We start from the raw sequence: 14,143 nt of genomic DNA on the forward strand, positions 1-14,143 counted from the left end.
CTACTCTCTTTCTTTCTCTCTTTCGTTCTTTCTCTCTCTCTCTCTCTCTTTCTTTCTTTCTTTCTTTCTTTCTTTCTTTCTTTCTTTCTTTCTTTCTTTCTTTCTTTCGCTCTGCGCAATGCTCCCTCCTGACTTTTTCCTTCCTCCGTGCCGGGAATTGGACCTTCATTCAGGTGCTTAGCAGCGCAGCACTTCAGTCGCTACAGGCAACAACGACGGTCACGCGTTCATGTCCAGGCAACAATGAAAGGTGGCAACGTCAAATGACAAGCCACCTCGACGAAAGATCAGATTGCCAACATCAGAGACGGCTGATCGCCGACAAGGCCACGATCGAGAGGGCATCGGTTATTGGAAAACGGCGCGTACATATACGGATGTGACCGGTGCATGCACCTTCGAGGGCTGCTTTTCTGTACACTCGCCGGCGCCGGCTTTTTCGCGTAGAACGCCGCCGCCACCCCCGAAAGCGTAATTCATAACGAGGTTCGCTTGAAAAATGACGAGGTTGTTTACACGTTTACACTGGCACGTGAACGTCCTTCCGGTGAGCGACTCTGCCTTGGACACGAATTAAATTAATTGTTTGGTTAAGTAAAACTCAACTGGACCCAAAAAATACTGAAGGCCGGTTTCGTTGCACGTAGCAATGAATGCTCAAACGGGGAGCATATCATAAGCGGGCATATCTTGCAGCGTTTTTGTTCAGATGAGGAACAGAAGCGCAGTCTTACGCGCAGGACGCTGCATAGTCGCGCTGCAAGTGGGAGAAGCGGCATTCTAAAAGCTCGTCGCAAACTCTGTTAGGGCGCCCATGGACAGAGAGCATAGAATGCGGTGTTTTCATGCGCGCGCGGTTATCGGAATGCTGTCAGGTGTGCTTTGTGATCAGAAGAGTACGATGCGAAGCATATGCAGTTTGACACAACGAACGCTTACTTTGTAAACACAATAGTCGGCGTAAGCTGAGGCATGCGCCCAAGGGGGCGGGGTTGGAGGGTGAACCCTGCCTTTTTATTGTTCAGCGTTCAGGATCATGGGTATACAGGCTGTTGACGAAAATGGCCAATGGGAACCCTTTATGTTCCATTCAAAGAGAAGATCACTTTCAACGATTACCCAGGAAAGACGCGGACCTGTTGTGAGATGTACGTCATCGATTAACTTTCATTTTTGCATTCATTGGGAAGCATTTGGAATTTACCAATAGATTGGGAGAGGGGGGAGGGGTGGACGCGGTGGTGAAACTTGGCCACCCCTAAAGGAGAATACGCCCGCCATTGGACATAACACCATATGAAGGTCATGGCACGACCCCTGGGAGATCATAGAGAACAAGGTAGCATAGTTTTCGACGCCATCTTGGTTTTTGTTTTTCCTGTGTGACCATCGTTTGTATTCGTTGTCAGCAGTTATAAGTACTTGTTTGCACTCATTTGCTGCATGTACGTTCGCATTTTGGCAACAGTATAGTACCGGACGCAAGATCTCAGGCGTATCACGTTCCACTGTTGACAGTGACACATGTTTGGCCTGATTTGTTACTAGGTCAAACATGCGTCAATGTCGGCAGTGGAACGCGATACGCCTGCTATCCCGCGTCCAGTAATACTCGCGAGGCAATAAACTCATTTTAATGAAGCCATTCGATGATTACTTGGAAAACTGTTGCAGCGCCCCTTTAGGCTCACGCGAATCACTTCTTTATATCTTCCCAGTACCTAGGAAAAGAAGTGTATGCTCACTTCTTTCTATATCTCTATCTTTTCATCCCTTAATCCCCTTCCCCCAGCGTAGGATAGCAAACCGGACGCGCGTCTGGTTGACCTTCCTGCTCCTTCTCTCTCTTAGTCCTCCATCGTAGAGCATCTATTAGAGAATGTTTCCATCTCCGCATGCCCCTGTCTTCGACAGCTCACTACTTTCCGAGTGCACCAACGATCGTATAGAAACAATAACATAAGGATCCTACACATTCGTTACGGGAGGAAGAATGGTTTTGTTACTGGCGAAAATGTTTGAGCGAAAAGCGCAGGCGTTTTCGCAATTCGTTTCGTTGAAACAGCGCGTTACTAGACCAGGGACAAGAAGAGGTGTGCACAGGACGTGCCCTCAACTCATCACTTAAGTTTATTGAAAAAGAATACTTATAACATATATACTATGTATGATAGTAACCGGCCACGGGTATCTAAGTGTTGTGCAGCTCTACTGCTGACCCGATTGAATCTTGGCCACGGCGGCCGCATTTAGATGGAGGTGAATTGCCTCAAGTCCTTATATTTCGATTACGATGCTCTTCAAAGAACCCCAGCTTCGAAATTACTGAGAGGACCTTTTAGGCAGATTTTCACCTAAGTTTGACCCGACGGTGTCGCGTTATGTGTCGCTTCATGTGTAAACTTATTAAGGAGAAAGCCTTAGATGCCTCATCAAACACGAAAAATCACCGTCGGCGGCGTCAACACGGAGTGATGCGAAAGATCATCATCGCGCATGACGTCACGCCATAATGTCACCATGACGTCACATAATGCCAAAGTTCGCGACGTCATCATGACATCACATCACGTGAAGTAACATGATGACGCTATCACACGACATCGTCACGTGGTGAAAGGTGTGCCGATATCGGAGCCAGTGTAACACCAGGTGAGGTGCACAAGGCTTTTGGAGGGAGGCGGGGAAGGATCACAGGCCTGGGCAATATCACGATGCAAGTGTATCGCGATAGTATCTTAGAGATACTTTTGTATTTCTGTATCGAGATACATTCGAAAAATGCACTTATATCTCACCAGTGAAATACCCTTGAAGAGTGCGTAATCGCGACTATAGACATGGGCTTGGAAAGAAAGGCAGACACAGACGCAGCGCCACTGTCAACTAATATTTTATTTTGCACGAACTGATAAATATATACCAAGCGAACGGAAACAACAGAAATAACAAATGGACATTCAATGGGGCATATCACTGAACCGAACACGTGTACAGGGCAATACCACGACATAGCAAAAATATCACCGCCACAAAGCAAGATATTACAATTTTTTTTTTCCTTCTCAAAAAGAGTTGCAATGTCTTGCTTTGTCGGGGTAATAATCTTTGCTATGTAGTGATATTGCCCTGTACACGTGTTCGGTTCAGCGATATGTCCCACTGAATGTTCATTTGATATTTCTGTCGCTTCCGCTCACTCGGTATATATTTATCGGTTTGTGCGAAAATAAAATATCAGTTGAAAGTGGCGCTGCATTGTTCTCTGTTTTCTTTCTACATCATTTTTAGTCGCGCTTGCTCACCCTTCATTGACGCGAACCAGCTAGCCCGCCAACGTGATTTTGCAGTGAAATACTTTTACAATGTATCGATCGTATCGCGATACTTTGCAGGACAGAGGTATCTCGTTACTTTTTTGTCGGAAATGAGCTGACGTGTTTCCAAATGGGAAAGGTAGACTTTTTGTGCTAGGCCAAATAAAGACGCGGCCGCCTGTCTGCTACACGGGAGTGACAGCGAAGGGTTCCCCAGATGCACAGAATGAAGCATCTGGTAAAGCTCCCGACGCCGCTGATGGCATAATCACAGAGAGTGTATCCCGTAGGCCCCTGCCGATGGCAGTCGCTCCCTCTCAGGACCATAGATCGGCAAGCTCACTCATGAGTCGACCTCACTCAGACTCAAATCGAGCCTTGAGTCTGAGTCTGAGTGAGTCCGGGTGAGTAATATTTTAGTGAGTTTGAGTCCGAGTGAGTTCGCTTGAGACAAATTTTATTGAGTCTGAGTCCAAGTGAGTCAGCTGGAGGAACACTTTGGTGAGACTGGGTCCGAGTGAGCCATAAGCGCCAAATATACTTCTTGAGTGAGTCTGAGTGAGCTCTGCATTTTCCTGCGGAACTATGATCAGGGCCGGTGCAGCATCCCTAATTTCTTTCGGTACCTAGTTGACCCGAGAAGAGGTATGACCCTGTTGCAGGACGTTCCGGCCTTGAAGGCGGTATTTATTTGTTAAAACACGTACTTGTGCTAGTATGACGCGCTTGAGAGACTTTCATCGTTCGCGAGTCTTGAGGCCGAACCCATGTTGTCTAGAAGACAAGCTATTTGAGGAGCGGCGGTTGCTTAAGTACAACTAACGCAGCAACTTTCTCCGCAAAATATATTCTGTGCGTAATTCACTTATTTCACTGGCGGTCGTTTGTGGTTCGAGCGATATGCTTGCAAGTTTCAATGCGCTGCAACGTTGTTCATACTATTATGCGCGACTAAATAAATGTATTCGCAGGAGCGTTAGCATCTCCTAAACAAAAAAGTATTCCAGTATCGGTATTACTGTATTTGTATTCCTGGATACTTTTTCGTCTTTTTAGTAAAAGTATCTCCGGAATATCCCGTTACGTCCAAGACAACTGTATTTCAGTATCTGTGTTTTAGGCTTCCTGCACATGCGTTTCGATATCCGTATTCCGGAAAACGTTTCTGAGTATCTCTGCCCTGCCTTGGAGGATGAACACATCGACTAAGAAGAAAAAAGAAGATGGCTTTCGCTTTCGAGTCGAATCTCTGGAGCACTTCTTTCTGTCGTGCCGAAGATTTAAAACACAAAGGAAAAGACTACTAGAAGAACCACTACGGAAGTTGGACTTGAATTTATCACTTCCGGTGATTCTTTCATTTGGGGCAACCATATTTGGTTTTAGTCACAGGAGCGCTTTTCAACGCTGTATCTAATTTTTTACAAAAATCTAAAAGAACTGAATATTAGGTGTAGCCGAATTCAGTTGTCTTAGTTACAACTGTATATATTAGTTTTTAATGTTGTTGTTGTTTCCCTATAGGGTTTTTAGGAGCGAAGCTTCTTAGGGTGTAGGGTCGTTCCCTCCTCTGTAGTATGTATGTATGTAGCCAGCTCTAGTTTAATGAATTGCTCACTAGATGAGCAATTCACTAGATATCATAATTTAGAAGACATCGTAGTGTTCCTTGATTTAATCACACTAAAAGACATACTTTGCGGGCGATATACTCTAGTGAGCTTTCAACTTTTCGTCTTAATGTGCATGATAAAGAAATTATTTCTACGAAAAACGCAAAGCACGCCTTGAGCAAGATGTTTGGTTTTGGGACGCTTTATGTACAGTACACGCCGTGCATTTTTCGCGAAGCCGGAGCACTTGTACGATCGCGTTCCCTTATTTGCATGTGTTAAGGACACCCTGTGGACATTTCTGTTAAAACGTTTCGTGTATATTGGGTTTAGTCATTTGTGTATATTAATGTGTTGTATAGAGGCTGTTTCCAAGTGTTCGTAGCGTCTTTTGATGGAATAATTTTTTTTCTAAACAGTTGGCTTTCGTTGGGCATGCTACCGACTTGCCGTCGTGGAACGCGAAGAGGAACGCTACGCGCGTCATGTCTTCCCTCTAGCCTTGCCGTTAATGCTCACAGGGCGAGCGGTCAACGCGCTCGCTCTTGGCGCGCTTTCTCTTTCGCTCGGGAGCGGACACTTTCCCTGCATTTCACCGATCACAAAGCAGTGATAACGAAGGGACCACGTAAACCAACAGTACAATAAAAGTTTGACATTTAATATATACACGGTGTTTCATACTCTTTATATGCTGTACTGGGCGAATTTCACGGAAGAGTTTGAATGTTTATCTATGATTCCCTCCGGAGCTTCGCCCCACTCATTATCATTCACCCCGTGGATATGCTGTAATTTCTTTTTTCGTGCGAGTTTGTATTACTAATCTGTAATGGCTAAAAATTTCATTTTCAACTTTTTCCTTCAGTAAGTGTATTAGTTTCCTAAGCAAGGCACCGTCCGATTCATGGCCTATCCCCCAGGGTGGGTTGCTCCAAGGTACTGAGGAACCAACCAACCAAGCAATCTTAGGAGAATGCGCAAGGGACCATGTGAGTACTTTTTCTGTTTCTATGTGACTGGACTTTGCCTATTTCAAATGTTTTCACGTGACTGGACGTTATGCGTAGTGTCATTTTCCGCATATACGTTGTTCGTGCGACAGCATTCTATGTGGTCTGTAGTGTTTTTGCGACTGGACTGTACTTTGATTTGTTTTTCGTGTCGCTGCGCGAACGGACTTACATGAACTCTCCCTGGCTGCTCTTTCATGTAACTTTTTTCCCCCGTTCCTGTGCTTTTCACATATCCTATGAGCGTTGAAAATGAGTAGCTGGCGCTACATAAAGGCGCTAACGTCTCCTAGACAACATATATACGTAGGTTGGTGGCAACAACAATCTAAGTCAGGCGAGATAGGCTATTTCTTTGTCACACAGTGCCAGGCAATGTTGACTAACGCAATTTTTATCTCTCCTTACAAGATGGAAGGCTTCAACCACCTCGCGTGTTGTCTGATTCTTGAGTGAAAATAATCCGCCACGGTAATTTAGTGGTTATCGTGCTGAACTGCTGGCCCGAAGGTCGCGGGATCGAATCCCGGCCGAGAGGGCTGCATTTTGATGGAGGCGAATTGCTAAAAACTCGCGTACTTAGATTTAGGAGCGCGTCATAGGACATTAGATGGTCAACATTTTAGGAGCACTTCACTACGGCGTCCCCCATGATCATATCGTGGTTTTGGGGCTTAAAACCCCAACAATTATTATTATCATTATTGTTATCATTGAGCCAAAATAAAACCTCGGTAATTGCCCGCGTTTTCCGACCTAGCTTCTCTTGATCATCATTGTGATGTTAACGGCCATAGTTCATGATAATTTCGGTACTAAGTGCACGAAAAATGTTTGTATGCAGCCGATCCGCGACAATCTGTGCAACGGGCCTATGTATTTTCTACTCTGCCCACGAATGCATTAATTGTACACTGGCGACCGCGTTGTATACTGCTTATACTTCTTTCAATGATTTCTTTCTTTTCCTGTTTGTTTGTTAAATTGACGTCAATTTAATCATGTTCGAATAGCCGGCTCGCATGCAACCTACGTCCTCATGTTTCATATATAAATAAAGAAAAAAATGTGCAGTGGCTTAGCTCGGTTATACCAGGATATACGTAGCGTTAGCAAAGGTTCAGCTGATTATTCTTAGCTTTCCAGATTGTCTGGGATTATTAGCCTTCTTCTGTTCATTCTTCGTACGCTGAACCGCAAATTGCCAGGCAACTGCTTCGGGATCCGATGAGATAAGCTTCTCGGCTCTTCTGCGCCGTCGAGCAGCATTTGCGCTCTCCTTCTTCATGGCGTTACCCACCTGTAAACGCCAGTCAGAGGCGCTATCAAGCGGCCCCAGCGCAGTGTCAGACGGCGACTGCACAGCGAAGGCGAATAGCTGCGCGCGCGCCGGCGCCACTGTGTCTATCGCTACGACGTCACTCCTCTCGAATGCGGCGCAGACCAGCAGCGGCGAGCCGCGCGCGGCGGTGGTGGAGTCCGCGCGCGCCGGCGCCAGTGTGTCTGCCACGCCTACGACGCCACTCCTCCCGAACGCGCAGACCAGCAGCGGCGAGCCGCGCGCGGCGGTATCAGAGTGAGATGCCAGCTCCGGTGACCCAGCTGTGTGACATCACTGATCCTCGCGCATGCGCAGCACGGCTCATGACCCTCCACGCGAAATCGGCTCCGACTAGGCAAGTGTAGCTAGCGCCACAAAAAGAACACCAGGCCTGCGTGGAACACGCAGCACAGTCACAGCGATAGCTGAAGAAGCAGCTTTTCTGGAGCCTGTTGAAAACTCTCTTGGTGCAACTTCTACAATTACTTACAAGTACAGTTGCAAGGTACTCGCCATCATAATTTTGCGAAGTAGACAAGTGCCCACTACACTATTATTCATCATTCTGCGGAGAAGCGAGGTACCCGCTACACATCTATAAGGTATTATGTGCGCTTCGTTGCTGCTGTGGCTGATGACGATGAAGAATTAAGGCTGAGCTCCTTGTTGTGGGTAGGAATCTTTGAACCACCCGCTCGTTACGCTATTCGCTTTGCGTGACGCCTCGTTGTTATTTTATTCTTATACCACGCTATATTTCATCTGTTAAGGTGGTTCCTTGCATGACATGACGCCTGTATACGGTCTTTTTGCGAGGGAGTTTCATACGATGGCGTGGCTCTGTGGCAAACACAGATGGATGTGCCAGAGTGGGTTTCCAGAGTGGAGTCGTTGTTACACATGCCAAAGTTTTAACATGCAGTCAGGTAACAGCTGATGGTGTATCATTGTACTGTTCCCTGGTTTACGATTAGTATGCGAAAATACTTGTGTGAGGCGATAAAGAAAAAAAAAAAAACCGGCGTGGCTCTGTGGCACAATGCTCATCTGGTATGCAGAGGGCATGGGTTCAATTCCCACCCGAATCCTGAATGTTTCTTTTTTTTTTCGTTGCTCGCGATAGCGCTTACAGGCACCGGCGGCGGCAGACAACTACGCCACCAAAATCAGCTGTTCTTGTGAATCCCACAAAAAGTTTTCGCCGTAAAAGGTCAGGAAATAAATCGCGTGTATCAAGAACCGAAAACAGCGCGCAGGATACGATGCGCATTTTACCAAAAGGGGCGTGGCATCGCGGGCACGCCGCTGTATCACAGGTTTTAGAGGCATCGTTGAGCAGGAATCCTTCACAGGGAGCATCCGCTTAACTGTTCGTTTCGTTCGCATCTTGGCTTGGCCTGTGAACGATGTAGTACATAAACATCAAAATTAGCGTGATCTATTACGTTGTGACGTTTGTGAAGGATGCAGGCAAACATTCGCGTCGTTAAACACAGGGCACTCAAGCAGCGATAATCTTAATACTGCTTTTGCGTTCGAATGTGTACGGCGACAGATAAATTTTCTGGAGCTAAGTAGAGGAACAATTTGCCTCTTGAAATAAAGCTCGCAAGAAATTTTGCCATTACCTACATGCAAACGATACTTCCTTTTCCAACTACGCATACACTTCAGTGTTTAATGAGAACTAACAGACAATAACGCCAAGGAAAGTACAGGGGGTGTTATCTGTAGTATTTAGAATATAAATGTGAAGAAAGTAAAGTGGACGAAAAGATGACTTGCCGCCGGCAGGGACCGAACCTGCGACCTTCGAATAACGCGTCCGATGCTCTACCACTGAGCTACGGCGGCGGTCATCCTCCCGTCCACTTTCTGGGGTATATATGTTGATTTAAACCTAGGAGTGTTAGTCAGCGCCAATCGCAGCCATGGCGGCGAGTGTGGAACACTCTTTTTTTTTTTGCCTGTTGGCGTCACGTAGCACGTGATCTTTATACGAGTTGGCAGCTGACCAATAATCCCTCGCATACTACCTGAAGGCATTGAGTCTGCCAGGACGAGACCCTAGCTATGAATGAAGGAAAGCAGATGATTTTTCAAGGGCTCGTTTATCTTTGTTAGACACAATATTAATGAGAACTAACAGACAATAACGCCAAGGAAAGTACAGGGGCAGGTTCGGTCCCTGCCGGCGGCAAGTCATCTTTTCGTCCATTTTACTTTCTTCACATTTATATTCTAAATACTACAGATAACACCCCCTGTACTTTCCTTGGCGTTATTGTCTGTTAGTTCTCATTAATATTGTGTCTAACAAAGATAGACGAGCCCTTGAAACTTCAGTGTTTAAGTATTTTAATAAATTTCATCTATAGTTAGCGTGTTCTTAGTCATTATGTGTTCGTCGTTTTTAGTGCGGCTCTTTGAATGCGTATTATACTTATCGCTTATGTATGATAATTTCGCTATTGTTTGTGTTTTCTGTACAAGACTACCAATAATTATAACATTGTTTGTATTGGGTCCATAACTATCCGCTTAGGTTACGAGTCCGAATATCTATGTGCACCTTTTTCACATACTGTGCACTAAAATTCCCTTCGGGTTGTCTGATAGATTGCTAAAGATATTTTCATGGTCGTACTTCACTTTTGTTTTTGTATTTCATTTGTTGATTTTTTTTTCTCTCTTTCAAGCTTCATTTCCTGTTTGTGTTCCCTCCTACCGGAAGAGCAGGCAGACGTCGTACCCCTCACGGTAGCAGTGGTCAGCCCTTCATCCATCTTCCTCTTTGTCTTAGTATACCCGCATATGTTTGCGTATGAAATAATAATATGCATTTGTGGGCTAGTTGGTGAGCCATGATATTGATAAAGCAGTGCACGGAAAACATGTACACGCACACATAAGGACAGACAAAAGCGCATTGGGCGTCTTTATGTGTTCGTGAACGAAGTGTCTCTAAGTCAGTATCATGTAGTAGTAGTAGTATTAGTAGTAGTAGTCATAATAATAATAATAATAATAATAATAATAATAATAATAATAATAATAATAATAATAATAATAATAATAATAATAATAATAATAATAATAATAATAATAATAATAATAATAAATTTTTACTTGCACGACAATGTGAACCGACGGCTGATATGCAAGGCTAGACAGATAGGAAATTCCCTTACGCGCGCACAATTCAACTCTGCGCTCACGCCTCACTTACTCCGTTCCATACGTAGCAGTAAACTCTGTCGAGGCTAGCGAGACTTCTTGCAGTAGATGTGTTAGCACCAGGAAATAGTTCATTCTTGTTTCGCACCCGCAATCTAATTTCTTTCAGTTTGATGCGGAGGAATAAATCAGAAATTTTTGTGGCTTGGAGATAAACAACTCTGTTATACGGCTGTGAATATGTTGTTATGTACAGTAAAACCTCGGTGATACGATCACGGCTCGTACGAATTTCGGGGTGATACGAATTTTTCTCTGGTCCCGGCTAAGGCCCATTAGCCTCCAATGTATTGGAGTACGGTTGTTGCGAACCGATTTGCACCCAGCGGCGTTTGATACGAACTTACGCTAGCGCACAGTTACGAACAGGTGCTGCCCGCGCTGTCGCGGAAGACGCGGCAGTCACTCGCGAGCGCGGGCATGCGCGCTGCGCGACCATCAACGGTCGGTCGTTGCCTCCGAGATAGTGTGCGCGAATCTTCGAGGCCTTTAGGCGCCTTCACGTTTCGAATACAAATGACGTTAACGTCGCGCTTTCTTTCTTTCTTTTCGTCGCGTTGACGCGTACTCCTGTGCTCGAGGCAGCAGCCTATTTGTACTGTGTTAACACGTGCCTGCCACGCCGATGCAAGCCATGTCCCCGCAATCAGACGTTCTATGAAACAAGACTGAAACTTGGGCTGCGGGTCCGTCATGATGTACCATGAAAGGTGGACAAAGACACCAAGAGACGAAGCGGACGGTCGCGGCGAAGGAGTTTGGCCTCTTATCGATCGTGTGCGAAGCGCTTAAGTCACTTTCGCCGCAGCACTCTGGTGTCATGCAGAAAAGCGTAGTTAGATTAGGAAGGCGCTACAAGCGGTCACGGGGCACAACACATCTAATCCATTAATTACACACGCGCATGCACCTTATATTCACGAGTAAAAGTATGATCGTTGACGTCTAAAAAACTTTACTGACAATCATTCAGAGCTGTTCATGATGTCGCTGCGGCCCTGAGAAACACTAGAACAAAACGTATGCCAACTTTCTTTTGTCGCATACTAATTTTCCATGTTTTCTGGTGATACGAATTTCGGACGATACGAATATTTTTTGGTAACCCTGCGAGATTCGTATCACCGAGGTTTTACTGTATCTCTCAGCCTTTCGTTGTCTTCGTTTTTCTTTGCTTTTCTTTTTTTTCTTTTTCTTTTTTTTAGCGTTGAGGCGCTTGACGCGCGTGCCCTCGCTCTGCTCACGCGAGCACCTACGACGACGAAACGCGGCTACAAGATAGGCGGATTCACACAATTTGCTGGCCGAACCTCTTGCGCCGCCCCCACAGCGTTGACTGCTACCTATGCAACGGAGTATATACAAGTGCCAAAGAAGACATTGCACGACTTTTTACGTTCATCAACATGTTATTCGAGCATTAAATCAGCTAAGACGATGGCCATTGTTGTTGGAGATATTCATCAAGTCCCCATGGAGCACCTGTCCAGTCTTCAGCCGTTTCTCTGGTTACTACACCTGGCTTTAAGTTTTTGTTTCTCGAAACAATCAAGCAGCAGGAAATTGGTGAATACAGATAGAGAACACTTAAGTTTGTATTCAGGTTTTTTAATTGGGTGTACTCATCATGAATAAAGGGAGGCGAGAAATGCGAGACGAGTATTTTAAGAGTAGGTGCTCATACGTGAGTGTTGGAGAATCCGTCCAGCCAGCTGACAATAATTTTTTTTATTTTTTTACGGCGGAGCCGTTATCCTTTTCGTCACGCCGTTACGCGTTCGCATAAACTGTCATCATCATGAATGGCCTATACCTTTCGAGCGCGTGCAATGCAATGAGTCAGCCGGCGCGCTCTTTCTACGTCCTCTTCTTCAGCTACGCTCCCCGAACATATGCGCCGGGCGCGCGCTCTGCCTCAGCGACGTTGTGTTCGGCGTGGGATGCAATAATTTGGATGGATGAGAGATTGAGTACAGAGAGAGAGAGAGAGAAAGAAGGAAATGGAGAAAGGGAGGGGGAGAAAGAAACAGAGAAAAGGAAAGGCAGACATTCTTGGCGAAAAAAAAACTTCGTGACAAGGCGGGATTCGAACCCGCATACCCATGTTCGAAGGCGAACATCGTAACCACTAGGCTATCCAGGCACACTAGCAGAGCAAAGCATAGCCTTGTATATTAAAGTATAGCTGGGGGGGGGGGGGGAGGGAAGTTAGGGTCAGAAGGAGAGGTGTGAGGGAGAGGATGAGGGGAGAGAGTAAAGCATGGCATAGGAAGAAAGAGAGAAATGGAGAGAAAGAAAGCAATAAACCGAACAGAAAGAAAGGCAGAAAAAGATAATCAAATAAAGAGATAGAAAGGGAAAGAAAGATAGAAAGAGTGAGGAATATAAAGAAGTATGTCGAGAATGAAATAGACAGAGACAAAAAAGACAGAAAAAATAGAGAGAAGAGAGAAAAGGAAAGAAAGGGATGAAGAAATGGAGAGAAAAATAAAGAGAAACAAAGAAGGCCACTCAGCTCTGCACTTGTTCAAGCTTGGCACCACTGTTGCGATGCTGCGTTCACTTTTTTTTCTTTATCGGCACGAGCAACTCGTGACACTCCTGTTCCTCTTGCAAGCACTTCCGGTCGAGCATGTACTTCCGGTTTTCCGATTATCCATAATGTTTTGTTTTAAAAAATAAAGCTGGTACGAAATCGATGGTTCCGGTTCAAGCTAAGAGTTATATTGGACGCATATCTATCGGAGCGTAAGTTTACTCGAGATGAGGGCCAATTAACTGCCAGGATAATTAGTGAAAATCAATTGAATGAGTTCATCGAAAGAGCGGACGGTTTTCTTGTAAGCAGCTAGGAGCGTTGCGCCACCTGGCGGAACAGATCTCAACCACGCGCTTCTTCCTACGTGTCCTCTGAGATCTGCTTCGGTAGCTGGATGAAATGCAAAGTCAACTGAAGGAATACCCCAGTGCACACGATCGCCGACGTGTGAATGCCACTGCGATACACCTAAGTGAAGTATTAGAGTCGACTCCAATTTTCGTTCTTAGCTTTCACTTGACCATACATGTTCCTGAAAGATCTGTCATTTTCTCATACCTGTCATTTTCTCATGTATTCAAGTCCTCTCTCGCTGTCCTCTGTCTCTTTGAAATTCCGTTTACACCTGAGAGTGGAGTATCTCTAACTGAGTATCTCTACCTGAAAGTGGATTAAGCACTACCTTTCATGCTGCAAAAGCGCGTAGCCATTACAGCGTACGGAGCAAACAAAAGTGCCAGTCCACGTGATAGACAAAGCCTAATGAATTCAACGGAGAATTAAGCCAAGAAAGACATGGAGGGCATTTCTTGCTGTTTTGAACTGTGGTCTAGTAATTATGACATAAGTTGAAATGAACAGAGGTAGACGTAAAAATGCCTTTGCCGTGGATGGGGCGCGAACTCATAACCTTCGAATTGCTAAATAATGTCCCCCATGCTCTTCTGGTCCTAACTGTCTGTTGAATGCATTAGGTTATGCCTTGCAAGGAAACGGGCTCCCGGAACAACCCGCCTTCTTTCGTTCAGTCTACGTTATGCTTTAGATGGGCCTCTACGTCTGAAGCAGCAAAGAGTCACAAAAACAGGTAAACTTTTTTTTTC

Source organism: Rhipicephalus sanguineus, chromosome 7 (assembly GCF_013339695.2).
Source record: "Rhipicephalus sanguineus isolate Rsan-2018 chromosome 7, BIME_Rsan_1.4, whole genome shotgun sequence".
Taxonomy (NCBI): domain Eukaryota; kingdom Metazoa; phylum Arthropoda; class Arachnida; order Ixodida; family Ixodidae; genus Rhipicephalus; species Rhipicephalus sanguineus.